Raw genomic sequence first — 15,531 nt, 5'->3', positions numbered from 1 at the left:
CAGTCAAGAGGAGAAGGTTAATACCCACACTACACCTCAAGCAACTCATAGCCCTTCAAAACCCAAACCATCAACACCCACACATAGCAACACTAAACCCACATATGCAGAGGCCCTTAACATTAACCTGCCCAAGCAACAAGGACCTCCGAAGCTGAAATGCAAACAAGCACCAGTCACAACCAAAGTGACACGTAGCTCACAACACCAGTGTTCCACCCAACAACAGCCCCTAAGGCAAGACAATGTACCCAACACTTTAGTCATAGATGACTCTATAGTCAGGCACACTGATGTCCCACTCCCCAGGCTGAGCAAGGAGAAAATTACAGTCAGCTGCCTGTCAGGTGCCAGGATCAGCCACATAATGCATGCACTCAAGTCACTCCACAAGTACAAATATGACTCTGTCATTGTCCATGTTGGAGTGAATGACTTGAGACGTACCTCCCTGGACTACATGAAAAGAGACATGGAAGAGCTCTTGATCATGTGGCCCAGACAGGTATGACCCTAGGCCTGAGTAGCATCCTGCCTTCGCCCAGAATTATACCACGGTATAAGGACAAAATGATTGACTTCAACAATTGGCTAAGCTTCTGGTGTCATTCAAAGGGGATCCAGTATCTGTCTGCCTGGGAAGACATGATTGACAAACCACAATGCTTTGCCAGAGATGGTCTGCACCTGTCACCCCTGGGATTCAGATTACAGGCTAAAGCTCTTGCCACCCCACAGTGCTTTTTTAGGCAGGGTTCAAAGGTCAAAACCACCACCGTAACAGATACAAGCATGCAAAATATGAAGGTAATGCTACTCAATGCTAGAAGTCTAAACCTCAAAATGCACTCTCTCGAGGCACTCCTAAAAATGGAGAACATCAATATCTGTGCAGTAACTGAGACTTGGTTCAAGGCTCCAGAGAGCACCCCTGCAATACCAGGCTACAACTCTTACCACAATTTTCGGCCACAAAACTAAGACCGAAACACTAAAGGTGGAGGAGTGCCCATATTCACCAAGGATATTCACACCTCCAGGCTAGTTGCCTAACACAATGCATCTGAAATTCTCCAGGTGCAACTAACACTAGGTAAGACTGCAATCCAAATTGTAGCTTGCTACAAATCCCCCACCATGCCCCAAGATTCTCACTATACCTTTCTAAACATACTGGAAAATATTAAGATACAAACAAACAACCTAATACTGGTTGACTTCAACTACCCTGCCATTAACTGGGAAAACTACTTGGGTACCAACTCCTTTTCCCAATGGTTCTTGGAATTCATAAATTCCAACGCCCTGGATCAACTAATCTATTGTCCCACCAGGGGCTCCAATATCCTAGACCTGGTCATTACCAACATGGGAGATAGATGCTCCACACCACTGGTCACTTCTTCATTGGTCAGGTCTGACCATAAGCAAATCACCCTTAACATCCACATCCCACCCCCACCCCCCAGTAAGGAAACCTCCTTAAAAAAACTTCTCCAAAGTCAACTTCATGCTACTGAAGTCAGAAGTGACAAACTTCATGACACCCATGCAGATGGGATCTGAAAGTTTGACTGCTGAATCCTGCACTAAGGCACTGTACAAGCACATCCACTTGTGCATGAATCGTGCCATCCCAGATAGAACCAAGATGCTCTCCTCCAAAAAAGGGAAGCCAATCTGGTGGTCCCCTGCTATAAACAAACTATACAATAGAAGGAAGAAACTGTTGCAGAAAAGAGGAAAATCCCAGGATGCAAAAAACTCCCTCACCAGCCTCAGTAAGAAGCTGAGATCCCTCATAAAATCCTTAAAAGCTAGTTATGAAAATAAAATTGCCAAAGATTCCAAAGACAACCACAAAGCATTCTATAGTTATGTCAAGAATCTAAATGGCAATGCTCAGATCTGCTCTGAGCTTCAACAAAATGGCATTAAATACACTGATCCCAAGGATATTGCCAATATCCTGGCAGATCGATTTAGTGCTAACTTCACCCCCCTGTCACCCCCTAAAGAGCCCATCTCAATACCAAAAGATTGCCAAATTCCAGTAATCACGGCCATACAGGTAGAAACCGCACTCTCCAAAGCTAAGAATACAGCATTCATGGAACCAGATGACATCCCAGGCTGTGTACTACATGAACTACAAAATACCTCACCTAAGTGTTATGTTTAATCATAGCCTTACCTCAGGCTTCGTGCCCACTGAGTGGTGCACATCTACAGTTATCCCACTCCACAAGGGGGGATCCACCTTGCATCCCGGGAACTACCGTCCCATCAGTCTGACGAGCCTGATCTGCAAGGGCATAGAATACAATATCATGGAACTTATAAACAAAGACATTGGCAACCTTCAAAAACTGGACCCCATCCAGTTTGGGTTTGTGAAGGGCCGATCATGTCTCCTGAACCTGATTGCTTTCTTCGAATCAGTCTCCAGAGCTGTGGACGAGGGTAAGGCAGTCCACACAGCCTATCTGGACCTTGTCAAGGCCTTCAACGCCATCCCCCACTCTGGAATCATAGATAAACTTACTAAGCTGGGCATAAATCCCTACGTCACTCAATGGATTGCCAACTGGCTTACTGACAGAACCCAGACTGTAAAAGTAGCCGACTCCAAATCCAGCTCCAGACAAGTGACAAGTGGAGTACCTCAGGTTTCAGTCCTGGGACCACTCTTGTTTGGCATCTACTTCTCTGAAGTGCAGGCCAACACTAAGGGACACTGGCTAACAAAGTTCGCAGATGACTGCAAACTGGGAGCCATTACTGAATCCCCAAATGATGTGGATATTCTACAAAAGGGCCTTACAGAAACAGATGCCTGGTGCCAGAGGCATGGGCTCAAGCTTAATGCCAAGAAATGTATAGTTATCCCTTTTGGAAAAAAAACATGTACCCATGAATTACCACATAGGTGGCAGTACACTAAATATTGAAAGTGTGATGAGAGACTTAGGGACACAGGTGGACAGTGGTCTCACTTTCGATAACCACATTGCCACAACAGTCAGGAAATACTTCTGTGTGGCACACCTCATCACTAAGGGCTTTTCATCCAGAAAAAAGGAGGTCATTGTCCCACTGTACTCATCACTCATTAGACCCATTATAGAGTATAATGCCCAGTTTGGTATGTACCTCACAAGACATCTGCAACAGCTGGAAAGGCCACAGAAATACCTCACTAAAATATCACAGGCTTAAAGCAGATGCCATATGTTGACCGTCTAAAAAAACTCCAGCTATACTCTGTGTCATATCATCTACTCAGAGGCGATCTCTGCTTAACATACAAAGCCATGTATAACCCTGAGCTGTTGGACATGCTCCACTTAAAGAAATCCCAATCCCTCAGAGTCACATGCTCCAGGGATCTAAACCTTGTCATCACAATGAACAAAACATGCTGGAGGGATAGGTTCCTGACCCAGAGACTCCCCATACTCTGAAATAGACTGCCCGTACATGTCAAGCAGACCGCCTCCTTGGCCCTCTTCAAAAGGAACCCTGATGATTGGATGGGAGATAGGAAATTCACCCCAGGGATCATGTCAGTCACCCTGCTAGACAGGGTTCCAGAGAAGTAAATATTGTGGGAAGAAATATCCAGGGAATTGTTATGGCTAGGCTTATATAGGCCCTAGGGCCAATAGCCTAGTACCAACCTATGAACCTATGAATCTAAGTGACAATGCTCAGATCTGCTCAGAGTTAGTGCAGAATGGCACAAAATACACTGAACCGACCGATATCGCCAACATCCTGGTAGACAGGTTCAGCGCAAACTTCACCCCCCTCTTACCCCCAAAAGGGCCCATAACCATACCAGAAGAATGTAGAGTCCCTGAAATCACAGACACCCAGGTTAAAATGGCCCACTCCAAAGCCAAAAACACAGCATCAATGGGACCGGACGGTGCCCCAGACTGCGTCCTACATGAGCTCAAAGATGAACTAACCCCCTCACCTAAACACAATGTTCAAACTCAGCCTCTTCACAGGCTACATACCCATAGAGTGGTGCACAACAATGGTTATTCTGCTCCACAAAGGTGGAGCCACAACAGACCCTGTGAACTATTGCCCTATAAGCCTGACTAGCTTGGTCTGCAAGGCTATGGAGCACATCATCGTGGAACTCATTGACAGAGACATTGGGAATCTCCAAACACTGGACCCAGTTCGGCTTTGTTAAGGGCAGATCATGCCTTCTAAACCTGGTGGACTTCTTTGAGACAGTTACCAAGGCTATAGACAAGGGAAAGGTGGCACACACAGCCTACCTAGACCTCGCTAAGGCCTTCGACACCATTCCCCATTCTGGTATTATAGACAAGCTCACCAGCCTGAACATAAACCTCTACGTCACAAGATGGGTTGCCAACTGGCTCATGAACAGAACCCACATGGTGAGAGTTGCAGGAGCTAGGTCCGTGTCTAAACCGGTTACAAGTGGCATTCTACAGGGCTCAGTCCTAGGACTCCTCCTGTTCAGCATATACTTCTCAGAGGTACAGGCAAGCACAGGAGGACTATGGATGACAAAGTTTGCAGACGACTGCAAACTAGGGGCTATAATTGTCTCTCCAGCTGACACAGACATCCTCCAAAAGGGTCTCACTGAGATGGATACCTGGTTTCAAAATCATGGCATCAAGCTAAATGTCAAAAAGTGCATAGTCATCCCCTTTGGAAAAAACAAAGTACCCACAAACTACCACATAGGTGATAGTCCCCTAAATACAAAAGACGTAATAAGGGATCTGGGGACCCAAGTAGATAGTAATCTCACCTTCGATAATCACATTGCCAAAGTGGTTAGAAAATCCTTCTACGTGGCCCACCTAACCACAAAAGGGTTTGCATCCAGATCAAAAGAGGTCATTGTGCCCCTCTACTCATCACTCATCAGACCCATCATAGAGTTCAACGCCCCATTTGGGATGTACCTTACAAGACACCTGGAACAGCTGGAAAGACCACAGAAGTACCTCACCAAGAGGATCACTGGCCTCAAACAGATGCCCTATGCAGCTCGACTGAAGAAACTCCAGCTGTAGTCAGTTGCATACCGCCTACTCAGAGGTGATCTCTGCCTGACATACAAGGCCATGTCCAACCCAGAATTGATGGACATGCTCCACCTAAAGAAAACCTTATCCCCTCAAGCCACATGCTCTAGGGATCTAAACCTCACTGCAACGATAAATAGGACGTGCTGGAGGGATAGATTCCTGTCACAGAGACTTCCCATGCTTTGGAACAAGATTCCAGTCTACATTAGGCAGAGCTCCTCACTAACACTCTTCAAAAGAAACCTGGACGAATGGATGGGAAACAGAAAGTTTACCCCTGGGATCACTTCAGTGGCTCTGCTGGACAGAGGCACAGGGAACTAATCTAAGGGGGTGGCGAAAAACAGCACATTCTGGCTAGGCTTATAAATGCCTTCAGGCAGATAGCCTAGTACCTACCTATGAACCTATGAACATATATGCAGCAAACCTGTATCTGGACTATGCTGCAGCTACTAGCTACACTATTTTAGGCAGAAAATACTGCAGAAATGTTTACTTCAGCAGAAAAACAACAGTGAGACACTAAATAAAAAAAAGTTAAAAAAAGAGCAAGGAGAATCTAGAGAGTGCTTTTAACTGCAAACAAATCCATTGTATGATACACTTCTTGGCAGGAAAGTCAGAACAAACAGATGCTTAACAAATGGACAACATTTCCAGTTAATACCTTTCAAACTGTGAAAATGGCTAAAAAGCTTTACAAACAGTGAAAACAGTAACTAAAATGATTTAACAGGACCAGTAAGGCAGACAATTGCAGAACAACAGTGCAGTTTGTTTATAAAATAAAATAAAAAAAGTTGGAAGCAGACAATAAAAAGTGCAATAAATGGTAAGAATAAGCAATAAATAGTAACAATAAGCAATTAAACAAGCAACTTATAGAATATTGGACAAATGGGCTACTGTGATTTTTTTAAAGTTTACCTTAGAGCTTTCTCTGTCCACTGCTTGTAGTGTATTATGGCAATCATTGGTTTATGCTTTGGGCTGACATTTTCACTGGAGATGACTTTAATTTGCAATCAGTGATTCTACCCCAGTGCCCTTTGTGTAGGACGTCTGCTTGAGTTGTATGTTACTACTCTTTTATATGATTTTGTGACTGTCTCTCTTGTCGAACCATATGTTGGCCACCATCAAGCCATTTGCCAGAGAGAAATGTAGAATGGCCTCGACTTCTTTATTCTTGTTGCCCTACCAATGTTGACCCAGTCAGTCGTCATATCCTGTTCTGTCATTCTTGGTATGTGTATATGGGTTCCCCATTATTAATATCAACTCATGTTATCCAGCTTTATCTAGAAGGTCCTGCAACTACTGTCTGAATGCACTGTTTTCCTCTCTATCACAACCCTGCTTTGGGCCATAGGCTTAGAATAAGGACATATCATCTTACCCCAAACTTTGTGCCTTGATAAAAATCTCATGTAAAATTTCAGGTTAAATGTGTTTGCAACTTTGCAAGTCATATAACTTCAACAAGTCCTTACTTTTATTCACATTCTCTCTCCTATTCACCATGTGACTGCCACCATATTTGTAAGAGATGATTCTACCTAGTTATTTGAATTCCTCTGTTACTGATTAGACACCCTGTACCATGTACTGTATGTAACATTCTGGCACGTACATTTCTGCATGCCCCCAGGCAAATGCTCCATTGGCATCCCTTCAAAACCTGGTCCTGAAATGTATTCTCAGCAACTAGACAATTGACCAAATCTGGGTTGTAGATGGTATATTGGGTACCTTGTCTCTGAATCAGTGCGATTATATTAAAAAAAAAACATAACTAATCAAGTATAATAGATTTCTAGAACTGATATCTGGTGATCTTTCAAAGAAAAATGTATATTCTCTGTATTTACTTGCGCAATTTATAGTAGTTTGTAGCCTTTTTAATAAATATTTGGTAGGGTTAATATTTCACAAATTACCAGACTTAACTGCAACACGTTTAGCAATGTATGCATTTATTGGTATAGTTTGTTAAGTTTACCTTGAGGTGTGTTTCTGCTTCATCAGTTCCTCGTTAGTGTCAGGTAATATGAAAATCACTTTAAACATGATATTTGTTATCTTTGATAAACAGATCATTGTGCTTTCTGAACTGTCACTTAATGCTTCAGTTTGTGCTTTCGAATGCATCAGCATATAGTCAACACAGGGATTAAACATATGTATTTTTGAAATGCAAACTGTTGCTTAGAGTTAGCTATGGAAATTTGCATGAGGGCAGGTATCACAGTTTATTAGTCTGACTGTCCATTACTGATGCTGCTTAGTGGAACTTGACAACTCGACTACTGAAGATCATTTACAGAATGCATCTGTAGCTTTCATCAGCGACACAGTTCCACTGCAAAACAAATGTTTCCAGGTAGGGTTGTTAGTCAATAAATATGACTAGTTTACAATTAGTGCCTTACTTATGCATTGTGATCACACTGAGCTTTTAAAAGCAATAGTAAACTTTCTCAAAGGGTTTTGATACCCAGATAGTGTGTTAGGTTAAGAATAGTTCTGCTTCTGTCAGATTGTATTTCACTTAGTTCAAAATGTAGTTGTAGTCATTTACAACCACAAATGATTAAACTCTTAGAATTTTGCTGTAGATAAATGAAAGAAAAAAAATTATGTCTCAAGTTGAGTGTAAATTATTCAGCATTATTTTGTATAAAGCTGATGATGAATTAGAATTGCTGACGTTTCATACTGACATTCTTAATTCTAGGAAGAAAAACATTGACCCTAGCGATAGGTAGCAGCCAAGTGGTTGGTCCAATTCCCTGTTTAACTACCCATTTGATATGATGACTAATAGCCTGCATTCTTGTACCCTTAATTAAGACTGCACTATCACCTGTTCACTGCTTTCTGGTATTTGTCAGCTATTGCTGTTTCTTCAAGGGAGCTCTTGAATTTTTTCAGATTGCATATTTAAAAAAGATATTTTCGCGTATTACCCAAACTGCCACCACCCCTAAGCCGAGCTTAAAGTTGTACTTGATTATTTTCATCCATGACTGGCAATTAGTGCAGAGGATTAAGATTACTAGTTGTTAATGAACTACTTCCAGTTGTATATGGTTCAATTCCCTCAGACCTTTATTTGCTTACTGTGTGACCTTCAGGAAGCCACTTTGGTTCATAGATTTATAGGTTCATAGCTGAATACTGGGGTAACTGCCTTGTAGGGCTATTTAAGTCTAGCCAGTAACCTGAGGTCAGAATCAAAGCCTGTACCTTATGTCTATGACGTGAACGTCTTAACCATTAAGACAATCCCACTCCCAGACAGTGTTTTGGGACAATTGTGAATTTGGGCTTTACTCCTTAATGGCCTCATAATTCATTGGTTCATAGGTAGGTAGTAGGCTAGCTGCCCTTACTGGCCATTTTAGCCTATCCGATTTCCTTTTTGTGCACAAAATAAGCTATCCCATTTGGTTATAGATTGAGCTTACCCATCCCATGGTCAATAATTATATATTACCCCTAATGAGAATAACTGGGATCATACCAAAATAAATTGAGGGGACCCATGCATAAGATAAAGCATTTAGTTGCTATCTCTGCCTATTAGTAATACAGGGGGCAATCCTGGAGTAAATTTTCTGTTTACTATCCATAGATTCAAGTTGCACATGAATATGGACAGGACTGAACTTTGTTTTATGGGGATGGGGAGTCTGTTCTACAACAGCAGTATTCTCTGTGAGACCTGTGTCGGGTGGCATGATGCCAGGGTAATCTATGGACTAGGCTTGTAAAGGCTCCAGGGCCATTAGCCTAGTACACACCTATAAACCTATATATCTATCCCTCCAAACCATTCTGTTGATGTTGCAAAAGAAGTTTAGGTCCTTAGACTGAGTACTGCTGATGCCATTTGACTTGCTGATGAGTTATATGCCTCATAAGTACCTATGAAACTACAGTCAACATCTCTCTGTGTTGAACTGTGCATGTGCCCAATTGCACAGTATCTTCTAGCCATCATTGGGTGCATCAGGACAGGAGACTCAATAAATGCACACAAACAGAGACATTAAATATGGGCTTAACACTAGGAGTTTCTCTGAAACTCTTTTGTAGCATATGACATGATATTCACTGAAGGTCAGTCATCAGCATTTAAAGTATGTACGTCATGTTCCACACCCCCTTTTTAAAATTTAGAAAATATGGATGGTGCAGTGGTGCAGTGGTTGCAGTGTTGCCTCACAGTGAGAGGTTCTCCAGTTCAATTCTTGGCTGGAGTGTTTTCTGTAAGGAGTCTGCATGTCCTCCCTGCATTTGTGTGGGTTTCTTCCAGGTGCTCTGGTTTCCTTCTACATTATAAAGACGTGCATCTGGAGTGTTTCTTCCCGGGCCTCCACTGAAAATTGGCTTTGTTATAAGTCAGACTTTCCTGGTAAAGAAATGTTAAATTAATAATAATTAAATGTATGTACTATATTTATCTGTGAGAAGAATGTATTATTCTACACTGAGCAATGCATAATCATCATAACACTATATACTAGGCACCTCACGTCTATCAACATCAAAATGAAACTTTGCGCACATTCAACTAAGATGTATATCTATATATAGAGAGAGAGGAACAGAGAGAGATGGGTATAGAGATAGATATAGATATAAATGTATATAGAGAGAGTGTCCTTTTTCAGCAGAGCACAGTGTGGTTAACTTACATGTTTAGAGACAAACAGTAGGCAAATCAAAATTAAGGGAATCAAACTCCTTACTACAAAAAACAACTCATAGTCATGAGGGTTGGGAGGGTGGCCTAATGGTTAAGGTGTTTGCCTTACAAACACAAGGTGCAAGGTTTGAGTCTCACAAGGGATAATTGGCTAGGCTTACAATGGCTCGCAAGGGCAGTTAGCCTAGTACTAACCTATGAACCTATGAACCTATAATTCTCAGGCATTACAATTATGTTTAACTCTGGAATAGTCCATTTACCTGCCTGGCTTATTCAACAATCGACCATATCTGGAAAATTTAACAGGACTGCATGCACCGGATATCTAATTTTGTTTTAAGACACTCTGCTGAACTAAAGCTTCATTTGGACTCACAGCCCTAGGAATCTCCGTCTTTGCAACTCTTGACTTTTGTATCTTCTGGCCTCTGTATTCTTGCATTGGAATGGCTGTGACAATTCTGAATGTTTATCTTTCCAGAAGATCAGATCTGACATATGTGTCTTGCGGAAGATGTCTGTGATTTCTTCTATACATATTACCTTCCCTGGAGGATCTTATTTCAGCTGCTTTACCAATGATGTCATCTTCAGGATGTAGACTTTCTCATGTCTTCTGAATTCTGACTTCGCCTACAGCATTTAAATATGGTAGTTCTGTACAGTTTTAGTCATAATAGCATATCTCTTCATATTTCTTTCTAGCAATTGCTTTATTTTATGCTACCTGCAAGTATCAACAATGTAGTTAAAACAGGTAATCAGGTTTTCAACATTCTGCAAGTAAAATCTGCTTTCAGCCTTCTGCATGCCAATAATTAGGCTAGTGATAGACAAAGTCCATGCCATGAAATATGTTTACATGCCAAAACTGTAATATGATAATCCCTGTAGCTTTTGCAACAACAGTCTCCTTAGATTTTTCACTGTTTGTATAGTTCTCTCCCCATTGCCCATCAGAATGTGGAAAGTACAGACTGAATGCATATGACATAATTCTCACTTATGCAAAAATCGTCTGAAGATTTGTGTATGCAGATCATTGACAGATATGAAAACATCAGGTATTCCCTGTCTCAAGAATATAGACTTTAATGCATTAATCACATTTACTCTAATGTCTGTCAGTCTGTTTACTTTAAAAATCTGTACATATGTTACACATCACTTATATAAACTTGAACAAATCACTACCCACTTGGCTCCTTGGATGATAGGAATTGGGTATGCTAGTATCTTTTTCTTTGAATTGTTGTTATGAACACATTGTAGATGGGACAACATTGTATTACTTGCTGTCCCTCAGATGACATTCCTGACCAAAATATAGTTCTTGTTCTTTCTTTGACTTCAGATGTGACTCAGGTAGTCCTGTCAAGCATTTGTTTCCTTAGCTGATAAGAACTCTAATTGCACCACCTTTGAACATGGGAATACTGAACTGCAGTGTCATTAGCACATTCCTTCTGTATAGACTGTGCTGACTTACATCAATGTCACATCATACCTAAAATATCACCCTGTAAATCATATGTTTCAGCACTCAGAGACTTCATAATTATAATTAGTATTTTCACTGATACAGTGTCAGTGACCCAAGAGGTAGCACACTCACCTTTGGTGCAGAAGGCTGTGGGTTCTATTCCCATACCAGGTAGATTGATGGCTGACACTGCATTGCAGTATAAGAAGGGTACTGCATTCCTGAGTGTGCCATTCTTCATATGAGATGTAAAACTGAGGCTCCACTAGCTTGAACTGGTGGTAGCTCAGGTGGATGTAAAAGATCCCATGGCACCTATCAAAAAGACTAGGGGTCCTTTATTTATATACAAAAATAATTGGTATTTACAAAATATTTACAAATATATAGATATACAAGTCTTTTTACAAATACTCATAATTTCCTTTACAATCATAATATTTTTTCTTCTACATTAGACTCCCATTCCTATTTCTATAATCACCATCTGATTTTACTTAATATTGTTGCCAAAATCCATTTACTATTAATCATACTTTCATTTATTCTTTCATTCAATATAACCCATACAACCTCAAATAACTTTTTATTTATTATTTTAACATATTAATTACTTCTATTCTTATAATATTCACATTTAATTACATCCATGTTTATTTTATCCACTTCTTTTAGATCTTTGAAAAAATCTTCTTTACATGGTTTCCCCACAACTTGTTTACTGTTTTACATTTCAAAACACATTGTTCTGTAATTATTTCTTCTTGACAATGTAAACATACTCTATCACTTTTCTTTTTATATGGCATATTTTGTTTTACTAGCAATTTATCTGTTACCAGTCTACACAAAAAATGCTGACATTCTACTTTCTTATTACACCATTTGCTTCTTATTTTTATAGCTTTACATTTTTCATCTGTTAGATTTTTTCATGGTTTTACATAGTAATGTTTTATCATTACATTATTTTACCACACATTTCTCTTATTCTATATCATCAATTTTTATTTTCCACAAAAATGTTTTTCTTGGTAACATTTTCTGTCTTCATTTATACACTCTTTTTCTCTTTTACTCATTTTTGCCATACCACAAAATTTATCATACTTATATTTACACAATTGTAGTACTAATTGCTCATCTTTTTTTATTTATCCATGTTAACACTTTGTACAGATTTAATGAAGCAGCATATACCACTGGGTTATTTAACCCTAAGCTTCCTTCTTCTTTGTCTATGTACAAAACTCTTTTTACTAGGGTTAATCTAGAACCCCATATAAATGAAAAAAGTATCTACAGTAATTGCCTTTCAAATACTGTTTGCAGCATAAATCCACTAAGTATGCTATTTTTTCCATTAGTACTGAATTTATCAAATAAACATTTTCTGAATGTTAATTGATATGCTCTTCAGAAAAAAAATGTTTGTTTTATTTCTTCTATTATCCTTTCCCGTTGAATTCGACTTACATCTTTATTCCCAAATTTATAGCTAGCACATAAATTTCATTCATTGTAAAACATATACCCTGATCTTTACTATATCACCTAAACCTTTACTTTTCTCTTTATTTAAAGCTAGCCCTATCACCTCTAGACATTCATTTGTCCATATTATTACTTCTTTTATTCAAATTTTGTTTTTGAAGTTATTATAGTGTCATCTGCATATTTTAACAGAATTGGAATTCTTAACCCTTCAAGTCTTATATACCCTGGCTCCTTCATTTCATAATTTTGTTAACATACTATCACATTCATAAATAATGCAAATAATATACAGCTCATTGGACATCTGTGTCTTACACCACTCTTCATATGTACCTCTTGGCTTAACCAGACATTTACAAGTAGTTTTACTTTATTATTACTATACACTAATGTGCATAATTTCATGACTTTCTAAGTTATATTATATATTTTTCATTATTACTCATAATATTTTATGTCCAATTATGTCAAATGCCATATTAAGGTCTCCTATCATAGTTTTTACTTCTTTTCTATTCATAATATCATTGACAATTTTTCTATCATTAGTAAGTCTTTATGAATCTTCCATTTTATACAATATCTTCCATAATATTTTAATTTTAGTTTCAAATCTCTTTTGTGTTATTTTCATAAAGATCTTGCGATCATTATTTTTCAAAACTATTGATCTCCATTCTTTTAATTGTCTTCTATCTTCCATATGAATTTAGGGATTTCACCGCATAGTTCTTTATACATAAAAACCTTCATTTAACCATTCAATCAAAATCGTTAAAATATTTTGTTTGCCAATCCCATAAACTTTCATACATTTCATAGCTTATTCCATCTGCTCCTGCAACCGAATCCATATTTGCTTGTCATAATATTTTATCTAGTTCATTTAAAAAAATCTCCTTTTCCAACTCTTTATTCTCTTATTCTGTTAACTTTTTTACTTTTCATGTTTTTTTCACTATCTTATTTTTTCTTTAAACATTTATTGTACATATTGGACTACACTATTTATAATCAATTTCTCCTTTTACGTTTTGTATTTATCTCATTATACTACCATCTTCCTTTACTAATCTGCTTAAGTAACTCAGTACTTCTTTTTCCTTGTAAAAATATCTTTGCTTATATAACAATTTTTTTTTATTTTTTCTTGATTTCTTCATATAATTCTTTCTCTTTGTCAACGTACTTTCTGTCATTATGTTTTAAATCTTCCAAAGCATTGTTATATGTTCTTTTATATTGTAATTTCTTTACTCTTCTCACATTTTATTGCACTGTAAAAAAACATTTTTTATATTTTTCCTTAAATATCACCCACCATTCAGACCATTTTTTATAAAATTGTTCTCATAATAATTTTATCTTTCCATAACTGTATTATTAAACTATTTCCTTCTTCATTCTATGCTTTCTTGTTTATCCTTTTTAGTCCTTTGCCTATTTTTACATATTCCTTGTTTTCCTTTATCTCTAGACATATTGCAGGCCGATCATAAAATCCTGTTTCAACTACCTCCCCTTCCCCTATAACTAAACCTTCTCATACTATAAAATAATCTATTTCAGTTCTATATCCCTTTTGTAAGTCCATGAATTTTGTCCCAAAGTATTAACTTGCCACATTTTATAACTTCTAACATTTTTATTATATAGTTTCCTTTCTTTTTACACTTGTCTCTTAAATCACATTTAAAGTTTCCTGTTGTTATGATATTCATATTTATCACAGCATAGTCTAAAATCTGATGACATAAGCTTTCCCTTTATTTACAATTAGTATAAGCATATAATGTTATAATTCTACATACTTGTTCTTTCCATTTTAAATCTACAATGGGTAATCTTCCCATTTTTGCTAAAGTTACATCTAATATCGCTACTGTATTTCTATGGAATACAACTATTCCAGAACATCTCTCATCTCCCAAATTCCAAATTATATTTCCTCCTCATAGTTTCTCTGTTTATAATATTCTTCATTTGTTACAAATCATGTGTCTTCTAATATAATTACATGTACATCACATGTATTACACCACTCCAAAATTCCTATTCTTCTTACTATATTCTTAATACATTCCTAAACTTTTGCAGATATTTTTCGGGTATGGTAGATATGTCAGGAAGCTTGCTAAAACACACTCACACACACACACACACACACACACACACACACACACACACACACACACACACACACACACACACACACACACTAGATTATGTATAAACTCTATGAGGTTTCTACTGCAAATGAATTTTGTAGAATATTTGTGTACCATATAACAAGTTAATCACTCTTGCTGCCTCAGTAACATTTAAAGGTATATACTATTGATCTGTTACAAGTGCTTAGTTCCAGGCTGCTCACAGACCAGTGTCTTACAGCTGGGAACTTGAGAGTCTTGCAGGTTGCATGTGTTGTCACTGGTGCTTGAGCTCAACTATATATCCAGACAAGGTGCAACAGCTGTGCAGAGATAGTGGAGCTGCTACCTGAACATGTAGCCAAGTCTGAGGAAGGTAAGTGCAGCAGGCAATGTGTGGTAGCTGTGCAGAGACAGTAGAGCTGCTACCTGAACATGTAGCCAAGTCTGAGGAAGGTAAGAGCAGCAGCCACAGAGGGAGCATGGGAGGGGGTGAGTTTAGCTTTTAGGTTTGGGGACCAACTTGTGAATTTAGGCTTAGAAATAGGGAGTAGGGTTTGGGATTAGATTTAAGCAGTGATCAGGGAATTT

The sequence above is a fragment of the Protopterus annectens genome, chromosome 1.part1 (genome assembly GCF_019279795.1).
Source record: "Protopterus annectens isolate FY-2018-M chromosome 1.part1, PAN1.0, whole genome shotgun sequence".
NCBI lineage: Eukaryota > Metazoa > Chordata > Ceratodontiformes > Protopteridae > Protopterus > Protopterus annectens.
Note: the sequence above shows the minus strand (reverse complement) of the source record.